The following is a 19,695-nucleotide window of genomic DNA, read 5'->3' on the forward strand; positions in this document are numbered from 1 at the left end:
TTCCCCGGGTAATGACTCCAATGCCTTCTGTTCCATGGGCCAACTCTATGGCCACCTTCACTTGTTGCAGAGAAATCAGGCTGCGCCACAGTGAAGAGAAACCACCAGGGAGGAACCACAGGAGGGGGTCAGACCGAGGGTCGGACATTTCTGGTTTGAACCTGCCCCAGCGACACGGCGGCTGGGATCTTCGGCAAGTGGCTTCTCCGAGACTCAGTTTCCTCATCTGCAAAATACGACCGATCTCCCCCCGCTGGCTAGAAAGGTCTGAGGGTTATATGAGCTAACGTGTGTAAAATACACAGCGCCATAATAATAGCACGTGCTAGTATGTACTAAGCACCTACTGTGTGTCAGGCACTGTTCGAGACACAATTTGTTTCATCCTTATAACCTAAAAGAAAGGTCTCCTTTGTTAGCCCCCCGATTACAGATGAGAAAACAGAGGTTCAGGAAGGTTAAGGCACCTGTGGTGAGGTCACACAGCCAGAGAGCGGCGGAACAAAGTTCACACCCGGGCAGTCCGGCTCCAGAGCCTGGATTCTGCGGAGACCCATAACGATTGCTCAACAGATGGTGATACTCTACCCCCCAACTCTGGCCAGCTCAACAAACCAACCGCCACCCCTTCTCACGACAATCCATTTGCCCAGACTTCGTCTCAGAAAAGGATGAAGGTTCAGTGACTTGGCTGTGGTGCATCTTGACCACCCAAGGTAGGTGTGAAGGACACATTTGGGGGGGGCCCGTCTAGTGAGTGGCCTCTACCCCCTGCTCATGGAGGCAGCCCCAGGGGCCATGTTTGTACCGCACAACGTGCCCACGGGCACTGCTGGTGACCACAGGGGAACTCAGATATAAAACTGATCCATCAATACATCCTCCCCCCGCCCTGGAACATGGAGTTGGGATTTGAAACGTGACTATCTCTGCCCGTCACTTAGACTAGAAGCTGTCATCACATGGCCAAAGAAAGAGCAAAGAGAGGAAAACAGATGAGCACAGAGACCGAGGCAGAGGAGCTGAGAAAGTCTGGAGTTCCTGACCCACAGAGGGCCAAGGGCCGGCCTCCCAGGGTCAAACGTCTCTGAATGAGACTGAGATGTCACTGAATGACAAAACCTGAGTACTTTTCTTACTACGGTGCTGGGTATACAGCAGGGACTCAATAAGAGCTGAAGGTAGTCTTCAAAGGGCAACCATACAAAACTAAACATACTCCTACCATCTTACCCTACGATCCAACAATCATGCTCTTGGAATCTACCCAAAGGAGTGGAACCCTTAGGTCCACACAAAAACCTGCACACAGAGGCTTACAGCAGCTTTGCTCATCAATTGCCCGAACACGGAATCAACCAAGATGTCCTCCCGGGGGTAAATGGAGAAATAAACTGTAGTACACGTGGACAACGGAGTATTATCTGGTGCTACAAATCGAGCTACCAAGCCATGAAAAAAACACGGAGGAACCTTACGCGCACATTACTCAAAGATGCCAGCCTGAAGAGGCTATATTCTGCAGGATTCCAGCTACAGGACATCCTGGAAAAGGCAAGACTACAGAGACAGTAAAAAGATGACTGGCTGCCAAGGGTTGGGGTGGGGGAAGGATGGAGAGGGGGAGCACAGGATTTTCAGGGCAGGGGAATATCCTGCATGATGCCGTAATGGTGGAGACACGTCACCGTAAATGTGCCCAGACTCAAAGCATGGCCACCACCAGGAGGGAACCCACATGTCAACGATGGGCTTCGGGTGATAATGACGTGTCGGTGTAGGTCCACCAACGCCCCCGCTCGGGCGCGGACGCTGACGGTGGGGGTGGCTGTGCGGGGGTGGGGAGGGGGGTTTATGGGAAATCCCTCGACTTTCCGCTCCATTTTGCTGCGAACCTAAAACTGCTTTAAAAAGTCTATTAAAAAGGGGGGTCGCAGTCATACACCTGAAAAGGCGGAACCCAGAAGAGCAGATGTCAACGAGCCATTAAAACTCCGGGCTGGGGGAACGAGCTGAGCTGCAGGAAGGGACGGAGTTGGGGAGGAGGGGTAAGAGGTGAAATGACAGCTCTTCTCGTCCAATGGTTTGATGAAAGGAGCCTGATCGCCTGGCCTCCCCATCAGACAGACAGCTGGCAGGCCCTCTCGGAGCCCAGATCACTTTCCTCCCCAAGAGGGACTTCTAAAGAAAGGCCCTAAATTCCTATCATTAAGCCATCTGGAGTCATCCTTCTCCTCCAGGAGATGCTCTGTCGCAGGTCAATTAGTGCACATTTGCATAGAGTTCCTTAATAGGTTGCTAATTGTCTGGGGGAGATAATGGATGGCTCTGGTGGTTCTGGGCAGAATGTTTACCCACAGGGGCAGACCTACAGGGGGTATCAGAGAATAGGGAGAAAGAAGGGGAGCAGGGGAAAGGAGGGGAGGGAAGGGGAGGGAAGGGAAGGCATGGAGGGAACAGAGTGAACCCTTACCGACTCACATGCAGTGAAGGAGACGTGTTATTTTGTGAACCCTTGGGTTCAGGTGTGTGTGTGCATACTGGATCCTAGCGGAAAGTGCCTTTCTCGCTGTAGGTTCGTTGGAATTACTGGAAAGCCCCAGTGATGGAGAAAAGCATGGGGGGGGGGGGCAACTTTGGATACGGTGGGTGCAGAAGGACCCACTGGGAAGGCGGCATGGGAGCACGGAACTGAAAAAACCAGAAAGGGGGCAGCCACGGGAAGATCTGGGGCAAGACGGTCACAGGCAGAGAGGACACGGTGCAAGGCAGGAGGTCGTACAGGGCCCAGCACATCCCAGAAGGGGGAGGGAGGCAGGGGCTAGGGAGTGTGTGGACCCCACCCCACAGGGGCCTTTCTGAATTACACTGTGACCCACGCCTGTTTCACCCGCTGGACCAGCGAGGAGGTGGAGGAGGAGAGGCCTCTAAGGACCCTCCTGTCCCAGGGGGCTACGGCCAATGACTCAGTGAGCGGCTCTCCAAGGCTGAGCCACATTCAAGGAGTATTTGTTGACTAGCAGAGCTGAGAGCAGGCCGAGGTCCTGGCCCTTAGCGGGGATCGGTGGTGGCTCTAGAATTTCCTTCTAGGTGGGGCTCAGGGGAAAACTCTGACCAGGAGGGCAGGCTCAGGGCTTGACCTGACACCATACAGGATGGCAATCACTTGGATGAGGTGAGAACATTCGTCACTATCAGAGGTTGGCAAACTCTGACCTTGGCCAAACTGGCTCCCGGCCTGTTTTTGTCAGCCCTAGAGTGAAGAATGGCTGTTATATTTTAAAGGATCACGAAGAGGAAGAAAGACAAGCAGCAGCAGCCAGCATGCGACCCCCAAAGTCTATTAATATTTACGGTCTAGCTCTTTACAGAAAGGTCTGTCAACCTTGATCTTTATCGGCAATGGAGGCTGACGGTGGAGATCACAGGGGAGAAAGGCTCAGGCCCGTCCCCAAAGCTCGAAGAGGAGGTGACAACGGGTTGGAAGGAAGTCTGGAGATCCTCGGCCTAGCAAACAGTCTCCTTTTCCAGAAGGGGAAACTGAGGCCCAAAGAAATTCAAATGAAATGACCCCCATCCGTGTGCAATGCCTCCCATGGCCCTGAACCCAAGTGAAGGTTCTAGAAGTTGCAGCTCGTACTATTACTACTATTGTTATTATGTTCCCACGGTAGAGGTCAAAGGATCCTCAGAAGCCAGTTACTGCTAGTCTGACAGTTTACAGATGAGGAACCGGAGGCTCAGAGAGGTTGAAGGGTGGCCCCGGGGTCACACAGCCAGGCGAGGGCCACACCGGTTCCCAGCCCACACCTGCTGGCCTGCAGCTCTCTTCCCCATGCACACACCTCTCTCCCTGCTGCCCCCTCCCCACCCCCATCCCCACCATGAGCCAATCGACACTTGCTGGCTCCACACTGGCCAAGGCAGAATTAAACTCTGATTTAGGAACCTTGACGGCTTCCGTTAGCAACTCTTCCCGAGAGGAATTTTTCACCAGGGTTTCCCCTGCAAGAACCCTGGCTCCCACCCCCAAATCCTCCAGCCCAGTCTTTCTTCAGAACCAAGCCAATGTGTGTGTGTGTGTGTGTGTGTACGCACATGTCAGTGTGTGCATGCCTGTGGCTGTGCAGGTGCATACGTGTGTGTGTGTGTCTGTATAGGTGTGCATATATATATGTGTGCAGGTGTGTGTACGTTTGTAAGTCTGTGTCTCTGTATGTATGTATGTGTGTATGTGCATGCAGGCGTGTATGTAGATGTGTCTGTGTGTCTGTGTGTCCGTGGGGGGGTGGTCTCTGAGCCCCCAGCCCCAAGCTCTCTTCCCTCGTGGAGCACCTACCCCCTAGTCCTCAGAGCAGAATTAAAATGGGGGCTCACAGTCCATCAGAGCTGGAGGGAAGACCCTTCACAATCCCCAGGCCACTTTCCTCATTGACAGATAGGGAAACTGAGGCCCAAAGGGGGCGGTGGAGTCAACCAGTGACTCTTCCCAGACCCAGGCCTCCTGAACCCCGGCCATGAGCCTTGACGCCCTCCCTGGGAAAGAAGGAAAATGGACAAATTACCACTTACTGTGCACCTACTGTGTGCCGGGCCCTCCCAACGACCCCGTGTCACTGAGCCTCCCCACTGACTATCTGGCAGGCTGGCTTTCTTCTCACTTTACAGATGAGCCATCAAGGTGGGGGAGGGGGTCAGTCAACCGACCAGAAAGCAGAGGGGTGAGTGGCACAGTAAGACTCGACCCCGGGCCTGTCCAACTCCGGAACCTTAGTCATATCATCCACATGTCAGTGCCTCTGACTACAGGACCATCCTCTGACCTCTGCAGGCTGGAGTGTCCAGAAGGCTTTTCTCTGCAGAGTCTGCTCAGCAAGCTGGTGCCCCCTCGGCTGGGAATGAGGGCAATGAGCCCCTTCTAGAAGCCACAGGGGTCCTCAGACCCCGGTGGTATCTTCACCATGTCCTTCAGTGACCCAAGGACACTGCTGGCATCCAACAGAGAGACGTCCCCTCCCACGAGGGCAACTGCTGCCAGAAACTGATGAGTACTTCAGCCCCCTGGTTCACCCTCTGGATACCATCCAGAGGCGGCATGGGAGCACACGCATCACCAGAGACGCACGCGTGCACGAACACGTACGTCCCCATGCCCGTCACCTGCCCTCACGGCACACGCACATATGCACACACCCCTATTTCTCCATCCCCATTCACGGCACATGGCAGGGACGCTTCAACCCAACTCATGGACGAGAGACAGCAGACACTAGAGACCTGCCCAAACACGTTTCGGGTTGCAGCTAAAGCCGGAAACCAAAGCTTCTCATCCTGACCAAACCTGGTTTCTTATCCCCTGGGATTGCCAAAAGAACAGAGGAGTGGACCAGAACACCACCCCTGGACCCCTCGGACTCCAGATTTACAGAGTGTAGTCTCTGGTTCCGGAGCTCAATTCTAAGATTTTACCCCAGTGCTCTGTCGTAAGATTGACTATAAGGTTCCCTGCCAGGATCCCCCGCGCCCCCTGCACCTGACATCCTGTGCTGGGATACCAGGGTCGGCTTCAACGTTGGTAGGTTCTCAGATTCTGAAATTCCCTTCTGAGCCCCAAAGACCCCAATCTCCTCCTCCCGTGCCAAGGTTGAAATTCTCCCCGGGAGACAGCCATGCCTCGCTGCCTTCCAGTGACCAGGATGAAAGATGTGCGCATGAATTATACATTTCCAGGCATCTCTAAATTGCTCGGCGATTACAGAACACCAAAGGTCAGCTTGCCTGGGGCAAGAATGTTCCCTTCGGCAGAGAAAAACAGCTGGATGGAAACTCACCAATGTACATAAAGACATTACCTCTTGCAGAGTAGGTGTAGGAGTGAGTGTGTGTGAGTGTGTGTCATTTTGCCCGTCTTCTCTTTCTCCACTACTGGCCGTGGTTTAAAGAAACAGACGGAGGGTGCAGGAGTTTTGAGGTCACCGAGACTTGACTTGGTATCTTGGCTTTATCACGAGCTCTGAGAAGGGGAGGAAGCCACTTATGTCTCTTAAGCTGTAGGCTCCTCATCCATAAACTGGGATGAGAATGGTGGGTCCCCGCGGCATGGACCGTTTGAAGGATTCTTCCAAGTAACGCACGTAAAATGCTTAGGCCGGGGCCAGGCACACCGCTGGATCTCAACAGGATCGCAACTCCTGTTAACTTCACGTTTGAATCGACATAGGCAGCCAAGGCTCGCCGGAGGGTGCACGGGTTCTGGAACACACTGGAGTCCCTGAAACCCTCCTTGTCAGTTCATAACTCAAGACCACGGCAGGGCAGGCCCCTCTCCGAACCTCCGTCTTCCCAATCTATAAAATGCACAACTATGCCACTTCTCAGGGTCCCCCATGGGCATCTGGCACCAGAAGACGAGCCTCACTGTTGTTATCATTCTTCCAGCTAGTTAGCATACAGTGTTAACATTAGTTTCAGGTGTGTGATACAGTGATTCGACAATTCCATACATCCCGCAGCCAGCGCTCTTCAGGCCAAGTGCACGCCTTCACCCCCGGCCCCTATTATTACCGTCAGCTGCCAAAGGACTGGCAGGCAAGGAGCAGGGCGAGGCGCACCTGGGGCGCAGAAGTTAGAACCGGAGGCGGCTCCTGCTGTCAACTTATTCGTGATTCTTCTAAAGGAGAGACCTCACCAGTCTCAACACTAATAGGCTGTTGCTGTCATGATGTCTTTAAATTTAGACAAACACCCCCCCCAAACACGCATCCACCCACGCACCCCCAGGAATAAATCTTCCCTGGGGAGGAGGGAGGAAGGTCTGTCTCCTTACATCCTGGGAGGGAGAAGGAGGCAGGGGAGCTGGCTGTGTGCTCAAGGCAGCAGCAGCCAGGCGGCCGGGGGGGCAGGGAAGCTCCTCTCCTCCCTGCCCAGAGCGCTGGACAGCACGTCAGGGCACTCAGGCGCTCAGCCCTGGGGGCTCAGGGGCGAGGCTAGCACACTCAGCGAATGAAGCTGATGACCACTGAAGCCCGTGGGTTCGAATCTGGACACCGGAAGACAGGCGTGGTGTCCTGGATGAAATGGGCAGCCTGTCTGAGCTGGGGTTTCCTTGCCTGTAAATGACGTGGTCACAGGGCCCTTTCCCTGGGTGTGCTACCTGTGCACTTGGTTTCACGCTCTGCTGCCGAGGTCTTGGAATTCGTAACAATTACCGAACAGGGAAGCATTTGCACTTTGCATGAGGCCCTGCAACTGACAGGGCTGCTCCCGGGGGGCTGTGAAGGTTGGAGGGAGCTCGTGTCTGAAACTCCTAGGCTGGTGCAGGCACGAGGTAAAGATTCATGTCTGTCTCTCGTTCCCTTTCCTATTCCTGTTCCAACCTGTCAAGCTCGTTCTATGACTGTGTGTCCCAAGGCAAGTGGTTTACCCTCTCTGTGCCTTCAGTTTCTCCCCTGGAAAGCACAAAAACAAAGACTGCCCAAAATGTCTTCTGGCTCCTCCTTACTGATGACCGCCCCCCCCCCACCCCCATTCAAACTACAATTCACTCACTCGTTCCCTCAACAAGCACTCGCTGCGTGCCAGCCACCTGCCAAGCCAAGATGTGCCCCGCAGGCCTGACCCGAACCCGGGGATCCCTCTAAGGTGAGAGTCTATCCTGCAGAAAGTTCACAGATGCATCATCCTCGGGGGAAAACTTCTCCTTCATCACCTCAAACCACCTCTGCTCTGATCCACGGGAGCCCGATAGTCTCCCCCAGACCCCTGTGGCGGGGGGGAGGGCGGTTTTATTTCTCCATTCGGCAAACATTTATTGCGTCTCTATTGCGTGCCAGGTGCTGTGGACCCACCCCTGAAGAAGAGGCGGCCTCTGCCGTCAGGAAGAGGACAGACGACCTCATTTTTTAGCTTTTGAAGTCTTGGGGGTAGGGGGAGGGGGGAAACAGGCGAGGCACAGAGGGATTTTGAGGGGTGACGGATGCCTGTATATCTCCGTCTTGCAGGTGGTTCCACGGCCGAGTGCACTTGTTAAAACGTATTCACTGGGTGAATTTTACTGTAGGTAAATTATACTCAAAAACCTGCTTTTTTCCTGCTATGCCGGCCGAGCGACGAAGGAAGGGATGCTTCCAAGAAAACCAACACCTGCTCTCTTCTCATCCCCGGCTCCTGGGTGCTCACCTGGGGGGGGGGGTGCCTCAGGCGGGGTAGGGACAGCTCCCATGAGCACCTGGGTCCCCACGTGACCCTCCTCTCCTGGCCTGCTGGGCTCCAAGAGCAGGAACAGTCAGGGTTATTTCTGCTCTGAGAAGGAGCGGCCATAGGGTACTTTCTCCCCAGGCCGCCACCCCCTGCTGGGTTTACATAAAAACACATTTGCCCAGGGCTTTGTTTCTGCATTTGCCTCCTTGGACCGGATCCTATGAAACGTGGGGAGGTCTGATTATCTGGCCGGAAGCCGCTGATGGGTGAGGGCAGGCTGAAGGAGGGTGGTTCAGGCACGTGCTTCCTCCGGGTCCCACGGAGCCCTGGGGTCTCTGCGCAGGGGTGACAGGAGTGCTCACCGCGCTCACTGGTGCACGCACCTGCGTTTCTCAACCTTGGCGTTACTGACATCCGGGGCTGGGATGATTCGCCGTTGAGGGGGGCTACCCCGTGCACTGCAGGATATTTACAAGCACCCTGGCAGACTTCTGCCTACGAGCACCCCCTCCATCAGTCATGACAATCAAAACGGTCTCCTGGGGGCGCCCGGGTGGCTCAGTCGGTCAAGCGCCCAACTTCAGCTCCGGCCATGAACTCACAGTTCGTGGGTTTCAGCCCCGCGTCGGGCTCTCTGCTGTCGGTGCGGAGCCTGCTTCGGATCCTCTGTGCCCCCTCTCTCTCTGCCCTTTCCCCACTCGCTCGCTCTCTCTCGCAAAAATAAAAATAAACTTAAAAAATGTCTCCACTGTCAAATGTCTCCACGCAACGATTCACACACGCAAGCCCAGCTCAGTATCCCTCTACCTTCCAAGAGCCACCTGAAGACAGAATTGACTCTATCTTTCTCACCTCTGTATCCCTGACTCTTTCCACAGTGCCCGACGCATTGGTATTTTATCATGTTTGTTTATTTTGGAGAGAGAGACAGAGTGCCAGTGGGGGAGGGGCAGAGAGAGAGGGAGACACAGAATCCGACGCAGGCTCGCAGGTCAGCACAGAGCCCGATGCGGGGCTGAAACCCACGAGCTGGGAGATCGTGACCTGAGCCGAAGCCAGACACTTAACTGACTCAACCCCCCAGGCGCCCCTCGACACAGTCGCGTTTTAGAGGCTCAAAGCCATCAGCGGGATGGGCTGACCGTGGCAGAAAGAGTGACGTTGATAGTCCCCAGCTGCCTTGGTTTGGAGGACGCTGTCCGGTAATCAGATTCCAGCCACCTCGTGTGGATTTGAACCTTGTGCCAGGCTGTTCCCACATCACCGCACCCAGCCCCAGGACGGAGGTCTGTGACAGTCTCCATTTTACAGGTATGGAAACTGAGGCACTCAGCTAGCGGCTGGTAGAGCCAGGGTTTGAGCCTAGACATGTCTGACACCAGAGCCCAACGTCTTAATTATCCAACTCCACTTAAGGCAGCTGCAGCCTTCATTGTTTTTTTAAGGACAAGACGGGGAATAAATAGTGACAAAGATTCTCTGCTTAGTGAAGCTCTACTCAGCCTTCCCTGAACTTGTCTTCAAGTGGGCATCTCTGCATTGTCCAATTTTAGCAAGAATCCCCAGCCCCCATACCTGATCACCTTCAATGCCGGCCCCCCCCCACCCCCATCCCCCAGGTAACGTCTGATCACCTGACCCGCCTTCAGCACGAATCCTGTTGGGTCAGGTTAGCCAGAATCCTGCCTTGTTCCCGATGTTTCCTAGTCTTCTATCCACTGACCACCACCCCCCCCAACCCTGGGCTCAGCTGTACGTCCCCACTCACCCTGCCGTGTTCGGGGTAGGGCTGTGCCATCCCGCGGTCTCTCTGCCCCTTGTTACCACGGTCTTGAATCAAATCTGCTTCTATCCCTCCAACTCAGCTCAGTGGTCAAAACCCAGAGACCCTCCCAAGATGAATACGGTCAGGAGCGTGGACTTGGGTGTAAGACAGACCAGCATCCGAACGCCGCTTGGCCACTTACCAGCTCTGTGAGCTGGGGCGAGAGACCAAGCCTTGATTTCGTCATCTGTAAAATGGGGACAATGACAATAATGCAGCCCAGGGTTTCTGTAATGATTAAATGAGACAATGCTGTAAAGGGCCTTTCTGGAAAGGCCTGGAAAACAGGTCTGGAAAACAGCCTGTGCACAATAAATATTGGTGGGATGGGTGTGCAAATAGGCTTAGGGGAGAATGGCCCCAGCTAAGGTGGAAACCAGAGATAGAGGGGAGTTTGCATCAGATCAACAGGGCAAGCATGTTCAAATCCCAGACAGTCCCCACCACACACACACACACACACACACACACACACACACACACACACACACACACAGAGTGAGCCAGCAGCCAGCTACTCCTCAATGGCCTCCTGCCCATTTGACCGCATCAAATGAAGGTCCGCTGTGTGTGCTGACCAATGACAGGCTGCCGCGTTGGGTAAGAGGCCCCTCGGGCCCCTCTGAATAGGCGTCAGAAGCCAGCTGACCCCCTGGAAACTACATCGCCTAATTCAGCATCCCCTGGCCCCTTCCAAACAGACACACCGAACACAGGCGACTCTGACCTGGTCTCAGCTGAAACCGCTCTTCTGGGAACCGCGGAGAGGCCCCACCGTCCCTCCCAAGCCTGACCAAGGGCCAGGACAAAGGGGGCGGGGGGTCCAGGCCATCCGTCATAGAAGGTTCCGCTTCTCCTCGTTAATTCAAGAGCATCCACGGCTCCTGCTGAGCAGCTGAAGAGCTCTCTGGAACCTCTTTTCAACTGAAAACAGTAATTTGCAAGAGCTCACAATGCAAGCAGCAGACGGGATGCACAGTTGAACCACAGCCACAGCGGCCTTTCTCATAGCCCACAGCCTGTGGCGCGGCTCTGAGGCTGGGCAGCTGCCACGGGCCACCGGGAGGGTCCGCGGACAGGAGGAGGGCACATGCTGACAGCTCCCTGGAACCAGCTGGGGTTTTTAATGTGAAGGGGCGGCAAGCCTATCGCGTCTGGAATATTTTCCAAATAAGAAATTACCAAAGTAGGGGGCTTAATACAACAGAAACGTATCTTCTCATAGATCTGGGGGCCAGAAGTCCACAATCAAGCTGTCGGAAGGGCTGGTTCCTTCCGGAGGTTCTGAGGGAGCATCCATTCCGTGCCTGTCTCCTAACTTCTGGTGGGTTCTGGCAATCTCTGGCGTTCGTGGGCTCACAGACGCATCAATCGAATGTCTCTGTCTCCACCTTCACGTGTGTTCCCTCTGGGTGTCTGTCTCTGTTTTCTCTTCTCATAAGGGCACCGGTCACTGGGTTGGGACCCACCCGATTCCGGTAGGACTGCACCTCAACTCATGACACCTTTTTCCACAAAAGGCTCAATTCTGAGGTTCCTGATGGATGTGAATTTGTGTGTGTGGGGGTATCACTTCTGCCACTTGCTGCTAGACAAGTGACTTAGCCTCTCTGATCCTGTTTCCTCATCTTTAAATAGGAATAATTTTAAGACTGTTGGGATGACTAAGTGCCATAGTGCACCACTAGCAAGTGGTCACGAGCAAAGACCGCAGCCAGATGACCTCTGCCACCGACTTGCTGTGTGGCGTCGGGCAGGGTGCCTAACCTCTCTGGTCATCCGTTCCCCTATCTGTAAAATGAGGAGATTAGCAGAGATCATGGTCCTCCTCCCCCTCCCACTGTCCCAAACTCTTAAAGGTGCCTCAAGGCACCACAGGAGTCCATGGGACGTCTTAGGAGTTTTAAAACCCTAGAAATTACACACTAATCCTCAACAGTGGTACAACTCTGTGTTTGGGGGCTGGAATTGGATTAACTCAGTGCTATAGACCATCCCTCCTCAAGACAAGCAGAATTTCTCGAGAATTATTAGTGTCTCTGACGGATTTGTTGGGTTTTTTTTTAATTTAGTGGGAAAAAATCTTAAAATCATAGAGTTTGTTTAAGGAACAAAAATCCTGGGGTGCCTGGTTGAGCGTCCAACTCTTGATCTTGGCTTAGGTCATGATCTCACGGTTCATGAGATCAAGCCCCGTGTAAGGCTCCACACTGACAGCACAGAGCCTGCTTGGGATTCTCTCTCTCTCTCTCTCTCTCTCTCGCTCGCTCGCTCTCGCTCTCGCTCTCTCTGCCCCTCCCGTCCATATGCTCCTCTCGGTCACTCTCAAAATAAATAAATAAACTTAAAAAAAAAAAAAAAAAAGAAAGAAAAATCTTTCCAGTCACAAAAGGGAAAATAATACAAAGACCATTCTTGGGGCTGGAGAGGTTTGGGCTCCACAGGGTTGGTGCAGATCAGCTCATTTAAATTTTTTGTTTTTAATGTTTATTTATTTTTGAGACAGAGAGAGACAGAGCATGAATGGCGGAGGGGCAGAGAGAGAGGGAGACACAGAATCGGAAGCAGGCTCCAGGCTCTGAGCCATCAGCCCAGAGCCTGACGCGGGGCTCGAACTCACAATCCGTGAGATCGTGACCTGAGCTGAAGTCGGACACGCAACCGACTGAGCCACCCAGGCACCCCAGATCAGCTCATTTAAATGACAACGACACCTCTCAGTTATGGACTGCTCACTCAACGCCAGACATTATTTTCACCACCGTCCACCTCACCTCTCATTTACCCACAAAACAACCCTAGGAGGTAGGTATTAGTACCTTCGTTTTACAGTTGAGGAAACGAAGGCCCAGAGAGGGGCGGTGAGTTGCCCAAGGGCACCCAGCTGGTTAGGGGCTAGCTGGAGATCTGAATTCAGGTCTGAAACCCTCAAACAAGCTGCTCGATTGTGAAACTGTGAAATCTCACTTCACTGTAAGCTCTAGAACAGAGAACGGCGACGTGAGCCGTATGCATCACCTAAGATGTTCAAGCAGCCACATGACAAAGGCAAAAACAGGTGAAACTAGTCTTAATCATGTACTTTAACCCAAAAATCTAAAATATTGTCATTGCAACGTGAAATAAACATGAACGTTGTGATTAACGACACCTTCTATATTCTTTGCCTCACACGAAGACCTCAGACTCTGGCGGGTGTCTTATACTGATGCGCATCTCAGATCACGCCATCCACACCTTGATGGCTTGGTAGACGCACGGAGCCGGCGGTCCCGCAGAGGAAGGTGTCGCTCGGCAGATCTGGCTGTTTGTGGATTTGCAGAGCCGGAAAAACGCTCCCGACGCATCCCACTCCAAGTTAAGACGCGTCACGGCTGCCACTCCACTGGCCTCCTTAGGTGGGAGGCGAGGGAACCGGCGAACTGTGTCTCTGGCATCCCAGCTCTCCAGGTACCAGGTGACTCACCCCATGCGCCCCAACCTCCAGCTCTCCTGCGTTCCTCACCCCAACCCTGTGGTCGGTCCCGGGCAGCTCAGCTGAGGGCCCGCCGGGGGGCTGACTGAGCCCAGCCCGCTCAGGGGCCAATCTGGGCTCATGTGGTCTTAGCTCGGGGACCCCAGGGATCCGACCGAAGGAGCTTCTGGCGGCCAGCGCGACTGGCACGGCGCCCGTGCCCAGCTTTGAACCCAGCTCAGCTGCTCCTACCCGGCAGAGCTTGCCCCCGCCCTGTCCCGGAAGACTGGGGTCCTCATACACAGGCTTGACGGGAGGGCCCGATCAACAGCCGTGAGGATCGCCTTCATCTCTCGAACATTTTCGTCAAACGCTGAGCGTGTGCCAGAGATGTGCTATTTTTATTCCATTTTACAGATGGGGAAACCAAGACTCTGGGAGATGAGATCACTTGCCCAGCATTGCACGGCCAGCAGATGATGGATTCTGTGACAACAGACCCTTGTTCACAGGGAAGTGGTGGGGATTAAAGAAGTTAGTAAATTAAATGAAATCATTCAGAAGAGTGCTGTGTATCTAGCGTGCTCAGTGGATTTTGCTCCCGTCACCATCACCCCATCCCTATTTCCATCATCCCCATCATCCCCATCCCCATTTCCATCATCCCCATCACCCCATCCCTATTTCTATCATCCCCATCATCCCCATCCCCATCATCCCCATCCCCATCATCCCCATCATCATCGTCACTGCCATTGTTTCATTCATCACGGTCACCATCACCACTGACGTTATTCCCGTCAGCCTCATCCTCGCCTTCTGCCTCCCCACAGGTGCTGTGACCGCAAAGCAACACGGGGCACAGAGTGGCAGGGCTCACCTGGAGAAAGTAATAAAGTGACTTAAATCCAATCAATAACACACAAAAACAAAGGTCAGGCTGAACGATGGTTCTGGTCTGGGACACACACACACACACACACACACACACACACACACACACACGCCCTACACCCAGGACATCCGGTTTGGCCAAAGAACACTGCCAGCACACAGCGTTGAGCACGCCTCGGGGGAGAGACAAATAAGCCAGCCGCCACGGGTCCCGTGTCATTTATTCTTCCCTTCCCAGTACAAGAAGGCTCGAGGAGCCCAGCCTCCATCTTTGGGCTTCTCGGCCACCCATGGGGGAAGCTGCCAAGTGAAATAACCTCCCTCGGGTCCTTAATGGTCTGCTCAGCAGAGGGGGCCTTGTTTGGGGCATTCTAGTTATTTATTATTACCAGTGTTGCCAACCAAGTTTATATAAAGTCGCTGCAGGTCAAGCTCTGGGCAGAACCAAAGACGCCCTCTCCGGCTGACTTTGCTCTCAGCCAGGGAGGTGCCCGCTCGGTGTCTCCTTCCTCCCTCTATCCCTGACCCTGCAGAATTTACCAGGCCAGTGGCCTACCCCCCACAACACCCTGTTCTTCTAATGAGCTCTTTAAAGCCAGTGACACCGTGGTCATCATGGATTCGCATGCAGGTATTTGCGCATCAGCAAGGCCTTCCTGAACTTCAAGGCTCCGGGTGGGGAGGGGCTGGAAGGAGCAAATCGTGGAATTGAAGAGACAGGAAAGGATTTTAGCAATGCTCAAATTTTTATGCACAAGCCTCCCACTCCCAGTTTCGCACCGGCCTTTCAAGGTCGGCATTGCTGGTGAGGACCTGTGGACAAACCCAGCTGCACAATTTGGGGCTCTCAGCAGAGCTAGGGGAGTTCCCTAGAACATCAGACCTGGGCCATTTAGGCCACAAGTTTTATTGAGCACGTACTACATGCTAGGAAATACGTGAGTAATGACAGAGAGGAGAGAACGCTATGAAGCCCCAGTTCCACGGGTCTTACGTGACAGGGGACTAGACGCTTGATTTCGTTAGCTCGATATTCCACTGAATGTCAGAACCATCTCGATTTTAAACTAGCATTTACTGAGCCCAGTTCCTGTGTTAAGTGCTTACTTAAGTTACACAGGGTAATGAACTGCAACAACCCCATGAGACAGGTACTGCTCCCGTTATCCCCATTTGACAGATGAGAAAACTGAGGCACAGCGAGGTTGACAGACCCGCCCCAACTCATTCGTTGAGAAGCTGGGAGAAATGGGACTCATACCTGGAAGCCTAAAGCTACAGAAGCACACGGAGGGACATTCAACCCAGTCTTGGGATGAGAAATCAGGCTGTGACCCGAGACGTGTAGCAGTGACTAGCGAAGGAGGCGGGGACAGAAGGTGAAGATACTGGCCCAGGGAGGGTAAGTAACTCGCACGAGGGCTCCAGGTCAAAAGTGGCAGAACAGGAGGAGCAGGCCCCAAGACTTCGGCCTCCAGTCCCATGTTTTCGGCTCCCTTTTTATACCCTTGACCTCATGAGCCCTGCTCTCTAACCAGCTAAGCTAAACCAGGGCTCAGCAAGGGCCCAAAATAGCTACAGCTCCCAGGCAAAATTAGTGCCGAGTCAATCTTGCCCCATTCATCACTCTGACTCCAACCTTGTTATTTTCAGGCCACACGGCACTGGGAACGATGGGGAGAGAGGGGCGGGGAGGGAGGGAGCGAGAGGGGGGTGCTCCTTCAATCCTACTGCACTGCTAGGTCTCTAACGGAAAATCCGTCACTTCTTTGTCTCAGAAAGGCGTCAGGACACTTTGACTGCAATCCCAGCATCCTTTTACCCCTCGCTCCCTTCTTCCAGCATCAGTTCCCTACAGAATCCACACCTCCTCCCCCCAGTGTGGTTTGAGTAGGGCTAACCCCAGATCCCGCTCCAAAAATGGGTCCTGACTGGCCCAAGCCAATCGACATAGCCCATCTCCCTTTCTCACTGCTGGCTGGTTTGGGAATGGGCAGGTAATCTAATTAGAACCAACAAGACTGGCTGGCAGAGGTCCTGGTCTCCAGTGGATGAGGGCATCCAGGAGAAGTGATCTCGGGTTCCTGGGAGTATCTTGCCACTATCGGAGAGCCAAGGACTAGGGAAAGGTAGAGATGCAGACAAGCCAAGATCTGATGGTCTCTGAGCCTGGATCAAGCCACACCTGAAGCAGGAAACATACTTGTGGATTTTAGTATCTGTGAGCCAAAATAAATTACTCTCTTGTTAGAAAGTCCATTCGAGTTGTGTTTTTGCCACTTTCTACATAAGGAAGTTTTACCTATGGCCGTAGCTGTTGCAGGATTTCCACACAGGATTTGTGAAAATCTGTGGTCTAGGCTGTGGGAAACAGAAATCTAAGACAGAATTACAGTTGAGAGGGAAGAGTTTTCTTTTTTTTTTTTTTTGGTTTGTTTTTTTAAAGGTTATTTATTTATTTTGAGAGAGACAGAGAGAGAACGTGAGCAGGGAGGGGCAGAGAGGGAGGGAGAGGGAGATAATCCCAAGCAGGCTGCACACTGTCAGCACAGAGCCCAATGCGGGCCTCGAACTCACCAACCATGAGATCGTGACCTGAGCCAAAACCAAGAGTCAGACGCTTAACCGACCGAGCCACTCAGGCACCCCAAGAGATTTCTGAAACAAAGATTTGGGATGATCAGGAATCCAAGAGGCAGAATGGACTCTGCAGAGATTTTAAATGCAGCCCATGGCTTCCTCGACAAAGAATAATTATAAGCATTTTTGTCTATTAAATGTCTGGCTCTTGCATTTTGTGCATTATCTAATCTGGTCGTTCTTATGTCTTGAGGAGGCAGGGGTGAACATTCCCATTTACAGACAAGCAAACTGAGACCCAGAGAGATGTGGCATACCCAAGGCACAGGGTGAGTAGACCGTGGCACTAGGCTTGGAACCCAGAGGGGTCTGACAGGGGACACCCCCCTCCCCACATCACAGTCTCCCTGACAGCAGGTGCACAGGGAGCTCCTGTTACCCTCCAGTGGATGAGATTTAACGTCTGGGCCTGTGAACGAATGACAAAGTGTGAATTTCACCAGGACCATATTCTCCACTTAACCTTGGCAGGATCCCAAGGGCAATAAACACTCCCCCAGAATGGCAGAGGGCTTTGCTGAAGCTAACAGATGACTTTGCTTAGGAGTTAGAACCCTAACAGAATTGCAATGCAGGAATATCCTGGGTGTTGGTTCCCGCTAACAGCCACAAGATTCATGAGATGTCCCCATCATGGTAATACCAAGGTCAGGGTCATTCAGTGGGAACGCCAGAGGCCTCTGAAGCAGGTGCCATGATGAGCCCCTTGTACCAATGAGGAAGTTGAGGCTCAGAGAGGTGAAGTCACTGATGCAATATTACAGAGCTAGCGTGGGATTCAAACAAAGGTGACTTTTTAGGACTCCCGTGTTTTGCAAGGCGTGGACCTGACCTTGGCATGACAGAAGATTCCAACATTAACTGATATTCAATCGCCAAGTGAGAAAGTTATTCCTTTTTAATTGTCTTTCAGTGTCTCTGATGACATCTTGGGAAAGTCTTTGGGACGCCTGGATGGCTCAGTCAGTTAAGCTTCCAATTCTTGATTTCAGCTCAGGTCATGATCTCACAGTTGGGACAGAACCCTGTATCGAGCTCCTCGCTGACGGCACAGGGCCCGCTTGGGTTTCTCTCTTTCTCTTTCTCTCTCTCTCTCTCTCTCCCCCTGCCCCACCTCCTGCTCTATCTAGCTCGCCCCACCCCCGAAATAAATAAACTTAAAAAAAGAAAAAAGAAAGTCTCCTTTTGGTGCTAATAGTTCTTTAACGCATCCCCAAAACTTGCCAATCTGCCATGAAGACAGCGAAAAGCGTCAGGGGCGTGGCCCCAGGCTGGTGACAGTGTCTGGCTAGAGCTGATCAACTTGGTTTTCCTTTCGTAAGTGTTTATCATGATTAACCTCTACTTAGGGAAAGTCTTATTGATTTCATATTTGCAGGTAAGTTAACTCCTTCAATGAGTAGTCTTTAGCAAAAAAGTAAGTCAATTCGAAGAAAAGCATGTAAATGTGGCAAAAATCTCAAAGGGAGTGTGCTAAGTTTGGAAGAAATCACCAGACTCAGCTGAACCCAAACTTATGTCTTACCAACTCAGCAAAATGGGGGAGGGGGCCAACACAGAAAGAATGAGTCCCGAGTGGAAAGCAAAGTGTCCCCCGCTCCCTTCTCCATTTGTACCCACGTTCCACCTGCTCTAAACCACCAGGTCAGATGATGCTCTCCTGGGCTGGGAGGGAGGGACCCTCGTACCTCCTCGTCTCATAATCCCGGTTACCAGCGCAGCACAGCGATAGGGAATGGAACTTCTGGAAAGGAAGCTGATGTGGGGGCAGAGAAGGCTAATCCTAAGATTAGCTGCAGGCCAGAGAACCGGGGGATCTACTGAAACTAAATACCCATCTGCCCCATGATTCTGCGACGCCACTCCAGGCATACACCTACGAGAAACGAGTGTTTCTATCCTACCACAGGACTCGTACAAGAACATTCCTAGCAGCACTGTTCATGACGGCCTCAAGCTGGAGAAACAAGCCACACGTCCTTCAACAGGAGAGCGGATGAACTTGAACGGCTGATACGTGTAACAGCATGGGTAAATCTCACAGACATAACGTGGAGCTAAGGAGGCGTGCACAAAAGAAAAGACGCTCTTTATGGAAAGTTCAAGGACAGGCAAACTAATCCTTGGTGACAGAAATCAGAATGGCGGGTTACCCCTGAGGGGTATCAATCAGGAAGGGGTGCAAAGGAACTTGCTGGGTGAGGAAAGATATTCTAGATCTTGACCTTGGCGATGGTGACATGAATTCTATAGGTTTGTAAAATGTACTAATATTTGATTTTACCGTATGTAGGTTGTACCTTCATAAAAAAAATTCTTCAATCCCCCTTCCCTGAAGGTCTGGGGTTTAAATAAATGAAAGACGGGGTGCCTGGGTGGCTCAGTCTGTTAAACGTCCGACTTTTGATCTCAGGGTCATGAGTTCAAGCCCTGTGCTGGGTTCCACACTGGGCACGAAGCCTAGTTCAAAAAATAGTATAAATAAAATAAAGTAAATTCATGAAGACTACTAGATCACAGTGACAATGCCAAGCACTCCCTCCCAGGGTCCAGGGCTGGGATAAGACTGGAACCCCACTGGAATGTCACCCAGGTCAGCATTAATGTCGTATCATTCATTCATTCAATATGGCTGGGAAACCTCTCTTACGCTGACGAGCTCTCAAGACATTCTTTAATCTTT

General features: G+C 52.7%; 1 protein-coding gene across 3 annotated transcripts in view; it reads right to left on the minus strand.

Annotated features, from left to right (window-relative positions):
• Positions 1 to 19,695, minus strand: part of WSCD2 (WSC domain containing 2) — a 116,354-nt gene that overhangs the window by 62,475 nt on the left and 34,184 nt on the right. The window contains exon 1 of one of the 3 annotated variants that reach the window (XM_030336669.1): positions 10,752 to 10,911. The exons of the other annotated variants lie outside the window; for them this stretch is intronic. The gene's annotated coding sequence lies outside the window, so the exon portion shown is untranslated. Of the gene's footprint in view, positions 1 to 10,751; positions 10,912 to 19,695 lie in introns of those variants that run through there. 3 annotated transcript variants of the gene reach the window in all.

This window comes from Lynx canadensis, chromosome D3 (assembly GCF_007474595.2).
Source record: "Lynx canadensis isolate LIC74 chromosome D3, mLynCan4.pri.v2, whole genome shotgun sequence".
NCBI lineage: Eukaryota > Metazoa > Chordata > Mammalia > Carnivora > Felidae > Lynx > Lynx canadensis.